Source organism: Eutrema salsugineum, unplaced genomic scaffold (genome assembly GCF_000478725.1).
Source record: "Eutrema salsugineum unplaced genomic scaffold, Eutsalg1_0 scaffold_1, whole genome shotgun sequence".
NCBI lineage: Eukaryota > Viridiplantae > Streptophyta > Magnoliopsida > Brassicales > Brassicaceae > Eutrema > Eutrema salsugineum.
The window spans coordinates 14374068-14390270 of record NW_006256909.1 but is presented as its reverse complement, the minus strand read 5'-3'; positions in this window follow the sequence as shown (position 1 = coordinate 14390270).

Sequence of the window (16203 nt, the reverse complement as noted above, 5' to 3'; positions counted from 1 at the left end):
TACAACTATTAATTTGTTGATAATTAATTTGATAAAACAAAATATATAATTCAGAACAAATTACAAATCAAACCAATATCTTGTTTTAAGGCTTTCTTATCTCTCATAATAATCTTTCTTCTCTTCCTCGCAGCACGACAACCTTCCAAGGATAAATCTCTCTCATCAACGTAGAATTGACCAATTCCTCGACCAGTTTGGTAACTATCACCAGCTTTGGTTGGGGCATATCTTTCGTTTCTTGGAGTAACTCCAATCTATGTTAATTAAATAATTACAATTTTAGATATTTTTCCATACTAATAAACACGTGACATCGACCATAACTCACTTTTTTTGGATACATATGAAGAAACCAGGAAGTCAGCATCATCAGATCTAGCTTTGCGCTTCATTCTGATTTTTGATAACAGAAGTATACAAAAATTGTCTATCAATGTATATATATATATATAAATATATATATACATATATATCATTATATTATATAATATACATTTATGTTAACTAACTTAGATTTTTTTTATATTTTCCGTATAACCGAAAATATTTATAGATTAATGATTCAGTATCTATGCTAATCCTAAATATTTTCTAAAATAAGATTTTTTTTTCCATTTGCCGAACAATGTACATTTTTGATACATCCTATAAAACTCCATATTTTCCAATTCTCAATATTTTTTAGTAAGATCTCCGATCGTAAGGTGATGCATTATATTTTTTCTTTTCTCGATTATAATACTAAAAAAAAAATGTTTGGTAATGTGTAAAAGTATTAACTATGAGAATATATATTTGTAAAGCATCAAAGAGTTGTCAACGATTTAACATATTCTTTAGTTTATTTTATCATATTAAACAATTTATATATATATATTGTTTCCTTTTCTAAACATAACTTATTAGCTTATATTGTTCATATGATAAATAAAACTCTTTAGCTTAGCCATATAATAAATATGATTCATATTAATAATTCCAGAAAGTTACAACTATAAAAAAAAAACAATGAACTATTCGACGATATAAATGGATCAGTGCTTAAAACACAAACTTCATATGAAAAAAAAGTTTGACGAAATTCATCAAATCAAAGACATTTCTTTGCATGCATCTTTGAATGTAGGATAAACAACACCTTCAACAGTCCTAATATCTTCATAAGAACGTGGTCCTCTCACGACACCCAACAAAAGACGCAGGTAGTAAAGCTCACCATCATCAACGCTACAACGATCAACCATAAACCTACTTAACGTAGAACGAATACGTGGCTTCCAAAGTTTTCGTATACGATCCCAAACAAAGTATTTTGGTATTTCAGAGTATAAGAGCTCTCGGGCATTAGGAGAGTCCTGGTTACACACCATCCAAGCTGAAAACTTAGTTTTTGTTTCTGAAACTGGTAAATCTAGTCAGATGAGAAAACGTTCTTTGAGGGAGGTAAATGAAAAGGTAGAATCTCCACTTTTCCTCTTCCATGAAAATCATTGTCTATTAGAAATCCACAAAAATAAGAAAGAAACTATCATATACCAAGAAAAAGTCGTCATTTGAGTAGACTATAGTTTACAAATCAATACTTAGCCCTTTGAGTAATATAACAAAATTGTTAAAACTTGGCTACAAACTCTCATATAACAAAATTGTTAAAACTCTCATATACCAAGAAAAAGTCGTCATTTGTGAAGAATAACAAATAAAGATTTGAGAGAATTGTGTGATAACTAAAAATAGGCTACAAATTAAAGGAAATAAGAATAAAAAACCTGGAAACTCCATTAGAAGAGACGCAACGAAACAATAGACCTAGGACGATGAATTAAACTAATGGACATGAATACATATACACATATATATAATGTTACAAATTTTGGGTTTTAGTACTTTAAACATTTTTAATTATATAAATATTCAATTTTAACATTTTTGATTATATAGATAATATTAATGCCTAAACCGCATGTAAACGATAAACAATTTCCATAAGCCATATATTGTGTAAAGAGATAATCACTACCGAAAATATAAAAATAATAAGTAGTTTACAATACTCGATTAACATATATTAATATACTAAATTATTAATAAATTATTAATATTAATATTTTGTATTATCAGACTATAGGTATATCAACGAAAGACTGACCGAAGATATTCTATCTAGACTGTCATAATACCAACAATATTCTATCTAGGCTGTCAGAATACCAACAAAACCATAAACGCTTTTTAGAAAAGGTTCTCTACAAAAAATTATATTTTGGGGAAGCTCTTCTATGTTAAAATTTTTACAATTTATTGAATATATACACACCAGAATAAACAATATACCAGAAAAATAAAGGACTAAATCGAGGAAATACAGTATATGAAAACCAAATAACTTTTTTTTCGAAATTAGAATAACTGTCACGGTCAGTGCACCAGTCATTAAATAACAAATTTTAGTTTATCATATATAACATATAAATATATATATATATATATATATATTACACAAAATCATAATATTAGTTAGTATTTTAAATTTATGTTTTCGATAAGTTTATTGTATATTGGAGATATACATCTACCAAATATTATAGATATACATATATCAAAAACTATAGATATCCATCAATTCAAATCTATCAGAAGTTGTCAGATATTTTTTCAAAAACGCAATGAATACTTAGCCCTTTGAGTAGACTATAGTTTACAAATCAACTTTTCAAATCACCATACATCACAAAAAAAGACAAAAACACTACAAAACCATTGATATACGGATTTATTCTAAACACTAAAGACAATGTAACGATATCATTCATAACATTCATAACATTCATAATATAAATAAGACATAATCATTCATAACATTGATAATATAAATAAGACATAATGCAGGATGCATAGAGTCAAACCGAAATAACAGATTAAACAACAACCGATATCACTTAATAAGTATCATAATATAATATTTTTACAAACATTAAAAAGAAAGATAAGGAATTGACATTCCATCAATGGTGCATTAGTTAAGGCGGTATCGTCTACAAAAAAAAATCGATATGTTAGATCAATATATCTAAAATCAACTAACAAAATATGTCAATAAAGAAAAAATAAATTTAATATTTACTTAGCCCTGAAATCGTCAATCTCGTCATCAACATGATTACACAGGAAATCAGAGCAAGGAGGGTAAGAGCACAGGACAACCGAATTCTTATCAACACCTATCATTAATTTTACGAATCAGAATTAGAAGAATGCAAGATTAGCTATTCTAAAATACTAAAAAAAGGAATAAAAATCTACCTTGACCATTAGTCATCTTCCAAAACCTCAGCACAAACACCATTGATTCACTTTGATTACGTTGATAAACACTATGCAGATTCTTAGCCAAATTCCCACGGGCGATACATGGCAATACACAATCTCTCCTAATTGATTAAAATAGAACAAAAAGGTTCTTCCAGTTTAGATGTCATAAAACCAAAACGATACATTTTGTTTTTTTTTTTGCATAAACAAACGACATATGAATATAAACTCATAGATCTTACCCTGCATCAAGAAGTTCAAATCGAACATATGTTGCATTATCCTCATAAGCATCGCTGTTGATCTCACAGAGATCACCCATCTTCAACACGGTTCCCATTACATCTATATCGGATACAAAAAAAAGTGATATTAACAAAACGATATATTATACTAAAATTGTCACAAAACTAACAATTGGTTACCAATATTACCAATTAAAAACCCAAAATCTAATCCGCGAGTCACGATATCAAAAAAGCGTGTGCAATTGAGACGCAAGTGTAGATTATGGGTACCGGAGAGATAGGAATCACGACCGTATGAGATCCAAAAATAAACCGATGCCTGTTTACGGTTATGCAAATCGAACCACTGGCCTTCTTAACAACGAATCGACGAACCCTAAACCAGTAACCTTGTTTAAGTACAGGTCCATGCAGAGGGATTTCATCGGGCATGACAGTTACGGCGATACGATGACCCTAAGATCGATTTCGCATAAGATAAAGTGTAAAAATCCAAAAGAAAAATTGATTTTAAAAACAACCCTCTGAAATATATAAAGAAATAACAACTACATAATGAAATACCTGATCGTCAGCGAGAATCATCTCAATTGTATCACCAAAGAAATTTACATTCTTCCAGAGTCGAACAACTTGCACACGAACTTCACCGCTGGTTGTGTAATAATCTAACCTAGAGATATCAACAACATCAGACATTTTTTTTTCTCTGTCAAGAACACAAAAGGAAAAGTAAAAAAAAAAGTAAAGAGAACACATATATATACGCGTTACATTCTAGACAGTTATTTCCTTTTTTAATCCAATAAATTTATGGAAACATACAACATTGAATATGTATTATTAAAATAAAAATTAATTTATTTATATGTTTTATTTTAAATGACAAAAATTGTCTGTCAAAAGCGTCTTTTCATCCGTTAATATATTTTTTCGAGACATTAGCAGCATGCAATATGAGAGAATAAAATCTAATTGCATCTGGTGTACTAAGCATACACGCAAACGAGATACGCGAGCATACCGAGTCAAAAATAATCAAAAAATATAATAGTTTCTTCAGTATACAATCATCACATCAAGCTAGTGCATGCCACAAAATTCTTCTGCTTAATCAATTAAACCTATCGACAAAATACAGAATCGTAGACACGCAAGAAATACAGATATATTGAAGATAATTTTCCAACATTATGAATTCTCTGAATAACAAACATATAAAACGATTGTATTAAATGGAATCTTAAAAGTAAACTACAAATGAAAAAACTTATATATATGATAAGCGTATAGAAAGTTTGACTGTATATATTGATGATTATGTCATGTATTTATCATTTCATATAACATAATTAATTAAAAAATTATTTTGATTTATTGTTAAATATTTTTCTCATATATAAAATTATCACGTATATCATCGATGGAACAAACCCAATTCAAATCATGACAATACAACGCCAATCAAAAATATCTCAAGTTTTATTTAAACCAAATTTATAACACCAACGAAAAATAAAAATAAATAAATAGTCTAAGTAATAAATCCTTAATAAAGAAACATAAAAATACGAAATCAAGACCCAATGAATCATATAACGACGTTATACGATCAACATTATGTTTTTTTCCTTTCCTCGTTGGTCTAGATGATGAATTAGAACTTCCACTGATATCAGCATTTGTCTTTTTTGAGACTGGAGTAGCTGGCGAGATAGGAGAACTTTCGGATTCTTCTATAGAACTTGACAAAGAAATTGGTGCCTACAAACAGGAATATTATCTCAGACAAATAAAGTATAGACTGAAAATCTCATTAATTAATATATCAAAACTCATACCCGTGAATAGACCTGATCTTCAAATAAATGATCCTCTGTCGTAAACTTGTCAATAACAAATGAAGTTTTAATATTGTTGATATTATCATCGGACACTGATAGTCTGAAAAGAAACTCCTTGCCAGATAAGTCTCTCTTAAAGTAGTCGGAAGAGCAGATGAATCATCCTTCGCCATTAAAATAAAAAATAAAAAATTAAAATACTACAAATACACGTTAATAAAAGTACAAAACTATATAAAACATACCCCATCTAACTCTTTGTAAACTTCTTCAGCTGTCTTCTTAAGTAACCTTTGAGCATATTGATCAAAAAGAAGAAAGACTGCCAAACTACCATCGCCATCGGTGACATTCAACATAAGGAAAAAGCTACAAACAACAAAAGAAATCAGTTCTCATTATACAATACTTTAAAAATATCATCAATATAAATTTAATACGTTATTCTTACTATATAAAAACATAAGAATGTTTACCAAACAGTGACATCTGAAACATTTTTCAAACAGTTCACACATTTCCACAAAGGAGGGCCAGTATCACTGGTCTTCTGTGGAATCGGATAAACCTTTTTATTGCAAATTTCGCATGCAATGTAATACCAACTATTACTATTGCCAATCGAAGTCACACTAACCAATGTCACGTACTTGCCAACCTACAAATCACAACTACATCCTGAACATATCAGAAACATATCAAATTAATAAATTAAATAAAAAAAAGTTACAACAAAAAAAAAGAAGAAGATAAAACAAAAAGATATACCCTGCTGGCATTGTGAACACCATCTAACGTTCTCCTATAGATATTATCACCAAAAAAATCCTCCATCAAAACCTCATTAGAATCCTTAGAAGCTTTCTCTTCGACTGGTGTAAGTATATATCTATCATTTGGCAACCTAGAACAAACGAATTAACAATTGTGAAAATTACGTAAGATGTTTAGTGCAATTAACCCAATATATATTAAAAATATTAAAAGGGACATACTCTGATCGAAATCTAGTTGCGTATGTTGTAACTGGATCCATCAAGATGAGAGTCGTATTGAATGCATTCGAAACACTAACCTCACCTATATAAAAAATCACTAATTGAATATTAACAAATAACAACGTTAAGAAAACTAAGTCAAAAACGCACCACGATACTCTTTGATGCAAGCAAGTCTGATCAAAATCAAAACAACTGATGCAGAGTTAAGCTTAACATAATCAGACACTTGTTTCGCATAATCACCCCCAGAGAGTACACTGTAGCTGTAGATCACTGATACATAAAAAGACTAACATCAAACATAATATTCATATAAGCAAGAAAAAAACAACCCATCAGTCACAACAATAAGGTATGTAAGAGAAATAATGGGGGATAATTATAACGTTAAAAACAATGAACTGACCTTGTATCTCTGAGAGATACTTTGAGTCGAAAACGTCGCTTTCCTTGAGCCACAACATTCTCAACATGACCAACACGAATGATCTGACCAATTATATCTAAAAAACCAAGATTTATATGTAACACATATATATATATATATAAACAAAAGAATTAGATTCAAATACAACAAAGGTAATAAAGTATGAAATAACTGAACATACCAATCAAATAATTATTATCAAGATCTTTTGATAAAATTTCGGGAAAACTCTTTAAAAATTTATCAGGAACCTCAGTTGGGAAGTCTTTGCACTTTTCAACAATAGTTGTAGCATAAAAGACGATCTTGTAAAGCGAACGACCGCTTCGAAAGTCACTATTATAGTCAACAACCTTAAAAGTGTTTATAGATATTGCTTGTCCTTCAACTAAATCCTTACGAAAAGTCTTGACAAATTCTTTATCAACAGAAGCATGAATCCTATCACCCTGATAAATAACACACACAAAAAAATATGAATAAGAAAAGAATCACGTTACAAACATACTAACAATACCGATTAAAATAATATATATGTATAGTACTAAACACACCCCTCGATCAACTAACACCATCTCGAGTGAAGACCCACCCTTTCCTTTGAAACCATCCCAAATTTTAAGAACCTTAACATTTATCACATAGCTATCTGAAATTGGATTGAGCTCACGAATGAGAACCGAAATCGACGACTTTCTTTTAAAAATCGACATTGAACAAAGACCAAGGAAGTAGTAAGACAATGAAGAAAGTTGTAGGTAACTCAATAGAATACGTATGTATATATATAGTATAAGAACCGCCATAACATAAAATAATTAGGTTATAAAATTTAGTATTTTAAAGATTATAGATAAAAGAAACTCATTGAATATACACCTTTAAAATGGAATAATTTAGGATAACGCTAAAAATTATAAGAAGAATATTTCCAAATACCTAAAGTAGTTATATAATTTTAAAATTATAGACAATGTAGTATAAAAGGAATATATATATATATATATATATATATATATATGATAATACAGAACAGTGCAAACATGAATACTTTCATTAATATAACGAAATTTTAAACACACTATAAAAATTATCCTTTAACAGAATAAAGTAATAAACAATAAAGAGATTATTATCTTTCAATACAATAAAGTAATTATATATATATATATATATATATATATGATAATATAGAACAGTGCAAACAGGAATATTTTCATTAATATAACGAAATCCTAAACACATTATAGAAACTATCCTTTAACAGAATAAAGTATTTAAACAATAAAGAGATTATTCTTCAATACAATAAAGTAATTATATATATATATATATATATGATAATATAGAACAGTGCAAACAGGAATATTTTCATTAATATAACGAAATCCTAAACACGTTATAGAAATTATCCTTTAACAGAATAAAGTAATAAACAATAAAGATATTATTATCCTTTAATACAATAAAGTAATAAACAATAAAGAGATTAAAAATTATTTTGAAAGCGCATAGAGATTTAATTAATATATAATTATTTTGACAACGCATAGAGATTAAATTAATTTATATAATCACTTTCTAATGTAATCACTTTAGGTACTATTCTTTGAGATCCAATCATTTTGAGAATATTTTAGAATATCAAACCTCATACATAATACTATAAACTAAAATTTGTAACTGGTAAACATTGCGATAGAGACACTAAAATCAAAATTTCTTAAGTCAGAAAATCTCGATGTATATTACAAACCATTAAATTTAAATTTAAATTTAGAAATTTAATATAAAAACACTATAAATTTACGATATAGAAAAACAGCTATTATCATCATCTATTAAGGACCAGATATCAGCTCTTTGAATTGATAGGCCTCAAAGCATCGTGAATTCAGAATAACTTGTGTGCAATCATATGATGTAGTAACCAATAAACATCCTGTATCATTAAAAAAAATAGTTATCATATATAATTTACATTTAACTCATAACAAAAAACTAACAAAATACCTCTTCGAATAATTATTTTCGCAAAACGCATGATGCAAATAACGGCATCTTGTTTACATCCTTCAAACTCTCGAAGAAAAGTTGCAGCGTAATCACCTTTTAACAAACACGATAAACGCCGTATCCTAAAATTCTCATATTAAAGAAAAATCAGACTGATATAAACAGAAATTGTATTTTAGTATACTTATTTTTAAAAAAATATAATACTCGTTTGCAAATTATCTTTCGTTCTCGAGATTGAATCTTACTATCGAATGTGTAGAACAATCAAAGGATCTAATTCTATCGTGAAAGCTTCCAACATTGACAATTTTATCGATTAAATTTGGTTTTGTAAAAACCCAAAACATCAATTAATAAACAAAATCATTCAATGCCAGCAAACTAAGAAAGATATACTGAATACTCACCGACACAAAAACTAAAATCAATAGCCCCATTCATAATATCTTCATAAGCGGCAAACGAAAAATAACTATTGATATCTAGCGTATAAGAGCTTGCACACGTTGTATCAACTGTAATCTGGATCATATAAGGATGTGTACTTGTCTTGAACTCACCGGTGACAGGTAATAGGTTAAAATTAATTAAAAGTATCCAGTCTCCCTCCTGACATATGTTAGAATACTTATCATAAAATTCAAACAAAGTCGGATGGAACCTCCGAGTACAAACAAAGTCGGATGGAACCTCCGAGTACAAAACCACCATATTTTCCGAGAACTCTTTGTTGCAGTGCATCCATGCAGTGTATTTAGAATTTATAAGAGGAACACGAAACTCGTCATCATCGGTTATCAAAATCCCAGCTTCTGGACGATTAAAAGGCAACACATTCAAATGAATGCGTCTACCTTTGGCTGCATCTATAAAACATAAGTAGGTTAAAAATACGAATTACTATTACAACTTACAAAAAGATGAAACCCAATAAACACAAATCAATGACAAATTACATAAACAATATACCATATACCTGATGAACTCATTGTAAATGCCTAAGGAAAAATCTTGATGAAGGGAATTGTATAAATAACAACAATGACGGTACATATATATATAACCAAATATTCTAGGTTTTTTTCAGAATATTTACTTTTTTCATTTCTGGTTAACAAAAATATGAACACGTATATACCAAAACGAATATTCTCTATGGTATTACAGCACCAAAAAATCTATATAATATTCAGTTGCCACAAATAATCGGAAATTTAACAATAAAATTATTATGATCATTGTAAATATACGACGATGAGTTTTTAGTTACATACATCTACTCGGTATTTTATTTTATTTTACCTATCTCTATATAGTTACGTAACTAAGAACGTATAAAATATTTAAAAGAAAACGTCACAAATAAACCCTCTCCAATATATATTTTTATTGAGTAGAGTATCGCCACAAAATTAATCATAAGATCCACCATCCGAGAATATCCAAATAATAACTTCTTTTTTTGCGAACTTAAATAACATAATGATTATAACATCGAATAACAAATCATTAAACTATATAAAAAAATATAATATCATATAGAATTTCCCAATTTGATGAACACAATTAAATCAACGGGTCTAAGAATTAGTCGTCAACGATCTTCTTCCATAAGTTCAATAGATTGTTCACTTCAGGAAGACCTGGGTCCAACATAAGCTGCGTACAACTATAAGCTGTCGTAACTATCCAAGAACCTTGTAAAACACAACAAAAAAAATATACCAAGGGACAAATAATTAGATGATAAAATGAATTAACTAAAACACACATAGTGTATCAAGAAATTTAAAAGTAATTTATTCACCTTTCGAAATTTTGAGTTCTGCAAATGGAATGATACAAATAATAATAGCACCATCGAATTTTGATAAACCATTAGTGAACTGAATACCATAAGGATGCTTTAACCGACATGGCAAGCGACATCCCCTACAAAGGTACAATTGATATACATTAGACTATAAGATATATTGATAACTTAAACAATGAAATACAAAAATCTGAGATAAATAATGTCTAATACCTTTCATTCTATAACTCAAGATATATATCACCGTTCCTGTAACTCTCATAAGGTAGATCTTCATCGACATAATTTCCAACAGTCATAACGCGACCAATCAAATCTAAAATAAAAACAAAACAAAAAAAAAAACGAATAAAAAATTAAGGTATATACTATGTTATATAGAACCATAAAAACCACAACTCCAAAAATAAAATATAGATTCTTACCAACATAACATCCAACGCAATGAGAACCATTTAGTATGCTTTCATACTCGACAAAAGAAAAGAAATTGTTTGGATTGTTGTTCAAAACTTTAGTAAAACTTGAGTTCAAATCTAAAACAATACGAAAAGGATGTGGGAAACTTTTGGTACTCAATTCATTATTAGGCATCACTCTAAAATTCCGCAGCACCAACCAATCACCCTCACCAAACAACTGACCAAAGTTACGTGCAACTTCAAATTCTATAGTCGCCTGAAGTTTAATACCCTACGAATTAACAAAAAAAAGAACATATCAGGCAATTAACTACCCAATATCGAAAACAAAATCTGAACATAAAACAGTAAAAAAAAGGAAGAACAGTATGTAATATGCAATTAAATTGTAGTGCATATATTACATCTTCATCGGATAATATGAGGTCTAGCAAACTATCAGAGCAGCCTAAACGTGCATATTTTCGAATAAGTTTTACTGGAGCACTCAAATTGCGAATCAATGGAGATAAACCAGAAAGATTATGCGAGGTCATTGCAAACACGAAAACGAATAAACAACGTAAATAATGATTCAACGTATACACGGTATAAAAAAACACTTTATATATTATTATAAGAGGTATATTCACAAAACAAAGTAAAGTTTTCTTTTTTTTAGAATAGAATAATTCCGATATGATAATATTATATCAGAGAGGAATATTAACAAATACTTATCAACTAAATATAAAACATTTTTTTTAAATGGAAATAAGATACTAAATGTCATAAATATAAATTTTTGGAAATTATCTTGGTAATACATATAAAGAATAAGAAAATAAAATATCACAATTTTTATACATATTATTTTCAAATATTATATTGTTATAATTATAGCAATTTTCCGAATCGTATTAGGAATCCATCGGAGGTGGAACATGTGAATCATTATATACAAGAAAGATGTATCAGCATTACCGAATTATATCTAACGAATACTTTACAGGTTTTATAGGCACTACATCATGTCGATCGCTGCTTGTCTTTTAGCAATGAAAAACATGACTTTCACCAATGTTTCCGATATAACTCCATCAAACCAACTACGACGTATTCGTGTGAAAGTACTACGTATTTTCGAGCACATCGGTGAACCTGACAACACTCTAGATTTGGTGTTGGTTGATAAAAAGGTATTCGGTGACTCCGTATGTTCCATGCATATCACTTCTCTGATATACACATTTTTGTTTTTACAGGGTGATAAAATACATGGATCAATATCAAAAGGGTTTATAGACAGTTTTACAAAAGAAGTGAAGCAAAGAGATTCAATTATTCTGTATCGTTTTGGTGTAGTCCCTGTCATTGGAGACTTGAGACTGACGTTGCACAACTATAAAATAATATGGAATTCTCAAACTTATTTTTCAAAGCTCCCTTTCTATGATAACAACAACTATCTAAGTATTGTTGAATTTGGTAACATACACAACAATCTCCGAGACCCATTGTTTTTCGTTGGTACGACTTTATATAAATTAATTAATAATAACATGAACATATATGTCATCTTATATTTACAAATTTTCACAATGACTAACTAATATTTTTGTTAGATATAATTGGACACGTCGCAGTGATTGGAATATTTAGACACAAATCCTCCAAAAGTTAAAGAAAGTGGGGTGATGTTTACGTGGAGCTTCGTAACGAATCGTAAGTTTATCAAAATATGTTTTTCAATTGCAATCATTGTAACTATCAATTTTTACTATATTATGTGATTATTGTATGCCCAACAGAGATGCTAGATTGCAAGTGTTATTACGGAACAACTATGCACTTGACCTGATGACTGCTTTATCACGGAAAGAACACAAAATCAACATATGTGTTATTCGATTCATCCAACTGTTCAAATTCGCACATGGTTGGGCAGCGATAACCGCGTACGATTGTACCAAAATTTTATTAAACCCTAACCTACCCGAAGTCGAGAGAATGCGGACTACAATCACAGAATCAAACCATGGTGTTAAATTAAGTCTTTGATTATTATTATTTTTTTTTCGTGTGTCTTGTTTTCGGTTTTTAGACTCAATAAACGATGGTACTATATCAAAAATCAAAACTCTGCTTATAGCAATATTATTCCTTTCGTATACCTTATTTTCTTTTTCTTTTTTAAAATAAATTTTTATTATATATATACATATTTGTGTTTCTAGCACAATTTTCAATTTTGTATTGAAATCATAAAGTGATAGTTTTTAAAAATCATAAACAATATGCTAAAATAAGATTCTTTGCGAAATAAAGGAAGTTTATAGATACTGAATAATTTATTTATTACAATAAAAATAAACAACAACAATGTTTTTCTAGTACATAACTTATAGAAACGGAAAAAAAAAATTAATATCTCTTACGGATAGTGATCTACATATCCATCATCCAAAGGAGTAAAATCAACCGAAGTTTTAAGCCTGAAACAATATGACAATATTATAAAATCATAAAAACAGATGTCAATAGAATACATATACAGGATACAATATCAAAGATGCAATTTACATACCTCATCTTTGCTATTGCCACTTCTGGTGTAGGAGGATCCTCGAGAATATCAGATATGAATCTTTCCGATTCAACTATCCACTCATCTAATTACATATACATATTCAGTACGCATGTGGAAACAATATATACGTTACACTTCTGATTAATTGCTGCATTGAATATATATTAATAGTTAATATTTACGTACCTCTCCACCTATTGAAAGAGAAAAATCGCAATACAATAATATGCCTTGAAGACCTATCACGATTCGTCCAAAGATCTTCAAATTTTGTTGCCAAGTTATCCCAAGCAATACATTTCAAGGAATTTCCACTGTATATATTTACACCAATATATAAGATAATTAACATAGTTTAATATACCAAGAAACACTAAGTCTGACACTCATTATTATGAAGTTGTACTTACCTGAAATCTTCAAGTATAAAACGAATAAGTGGACGTTCCGTGGGTGTATCCGATGTATCAAACATAGGAACTCCTCTTTGAAGTTTTTGAACAAAAGTGACAACCCCGAGAAGATCAACTGCAAAATTAAATGATTAAGTTAGAAAAAAATCATTTCTCAGTTAAAGAGATAAACCAATACAATAACATGTGCATGTAAGAAACTTACCAAGATATCGGTCTGTTTGAATCGATGCAAGCAAAATATCTATGAATGGACAGAAAGAGTATATTTCTCTGGAAGACTTCGGATCGGTTTTCTCAGTGACTGTCTCCTCGTTCAAACGTATATGACAATTGTTTGATGATATACTTGGATGGGGTAACCTGTCGGTAACTGCAAAATTACCAAGAAAATACCACTCTCCTTCGAGCAATACATACTCGAATTTGTCAAGTATTTCAAATGGCATGGTACACAGGATGCGATTGTCCTACATAGTTTTATTAAAAAGAGTCAATAAACGATTACATCCCAAAAACATGTATAGGAATAATCTTTGAAAATCTCATAAACTTACAAATTCATCAGCAAGAACTAACATCCGATTAGGGTAACCAATGAGACTAAAATCATAATAGTTTCTAATTACTTGGACACAAATATGATGCCCGCCGTTTGTCTTCTGAAGTTCAGAAACTCTATCACATGGAGACATTTTTGTTTTTAGTTAAACTGGAGATGAAAGAGGAGAAAAATAAATGTTTTTTTTTTATATATAGGATGGAGTTAAACGGTTATTATATTTTTAACCGCGGATTTAATATACGACGGTTTAGTTTTTAAAGGCGTATTTTATATACTTAAGTAACGACTCGCGAAACTGTCAAAATTAAATGACAATTGGTTCAATTGTGAACTTAAATATATATTTAAGAAACAATTCGTCAAAACTGTTCGATAATTATGGAAAATAATTATGAAAAAAAAACAGCAAAAATAAAAAGGAAATATTATTGTTGGGGTCGGTTTTCACTCCACGTAGATAAGACCATCTCAAAATGACTAAGTATGGAAGAAAGACAAGTGGGAGAGCCGTTCTCACGAAGTGGGAGAGCCGTGAAGATAGACCAGTAGGGAGAGCCGTGAGGAAAAGAGAGATGGGCCGAGCCGTATCGCAAGAAATGGGCCGAGCCCCTCTCCAACACGCCTGGGCCGAGCCGCGCCTCGGTGAGGTGGATCAGCTCACGTCTCGACTCAAATAGTAAGTGTCCTGAGCCGTGGAGAAGTTTAGATGGACTGAGCCGTGGAAGAGCTTAGATGTCCCGAGCCGTGGAGAAGCTTAGATGGGCCGAGCCGTGGAGAAGCTTAGATGGGCCGAGCCGTGGAGAAGCTTAGATGGGTCGAGCCGTGGCAAAGGAGAATGATGGGCCGAACAGTGGCCTTGGGAGACGAAGCCCATAAAAATCCTAGGCGAAATACAAAGGCGGTGAGCCACACGAGGCGATAAGGAAATATTCCGAAAATCTCTCCCGAGATTCTCGGCTAGGCGGTTCAGAGAGTTTGTATAAATAGACGATATATACAATTCATTATGTAACTTTCGCAACCCTAAGCAATAAGACCTGCACACTTTCACAGCAATAAAAACCTTCTTTCGGTCTTACTGTTCTTGCGATAAACCCTAGAAGTTTCCGATCCCTTAAGTTTTCCCTTAACAAATTTTTGGTTGTGCGAGTTTTGGCTCACACAATTTGGCGCCGTCTGTGGGGAATCGAAAATTTCTTACTCTAAATCGACAAGACTTTAAGATCCGAAGAACATGGCGAGCAATACCCCCGACGACAACAACAACAACAACACCGGTAACGGCGCGGAGAAGGACGCTCCGGCATCGGGCACAACGACGGCAACGATCGAAACCCAAGAGGAGATGCGAAACATGATGGCTGCGTTGATGAAGAAAATCGACGAACAGGATAAAAGAAACGAGGCGATTACGGAGAGGCTCGACGCGATGGCGGCTGAGCGACTACACCCAACTTGGAGAGCCGGAATTCCCGACCCGATGGATGGAATCCGGAGACGCTTCAATTTCTCGACACCTGCAGAAGCCTCAGGGAGCGGCGCAAGAAACCCCTCTGCTCCTCCCATG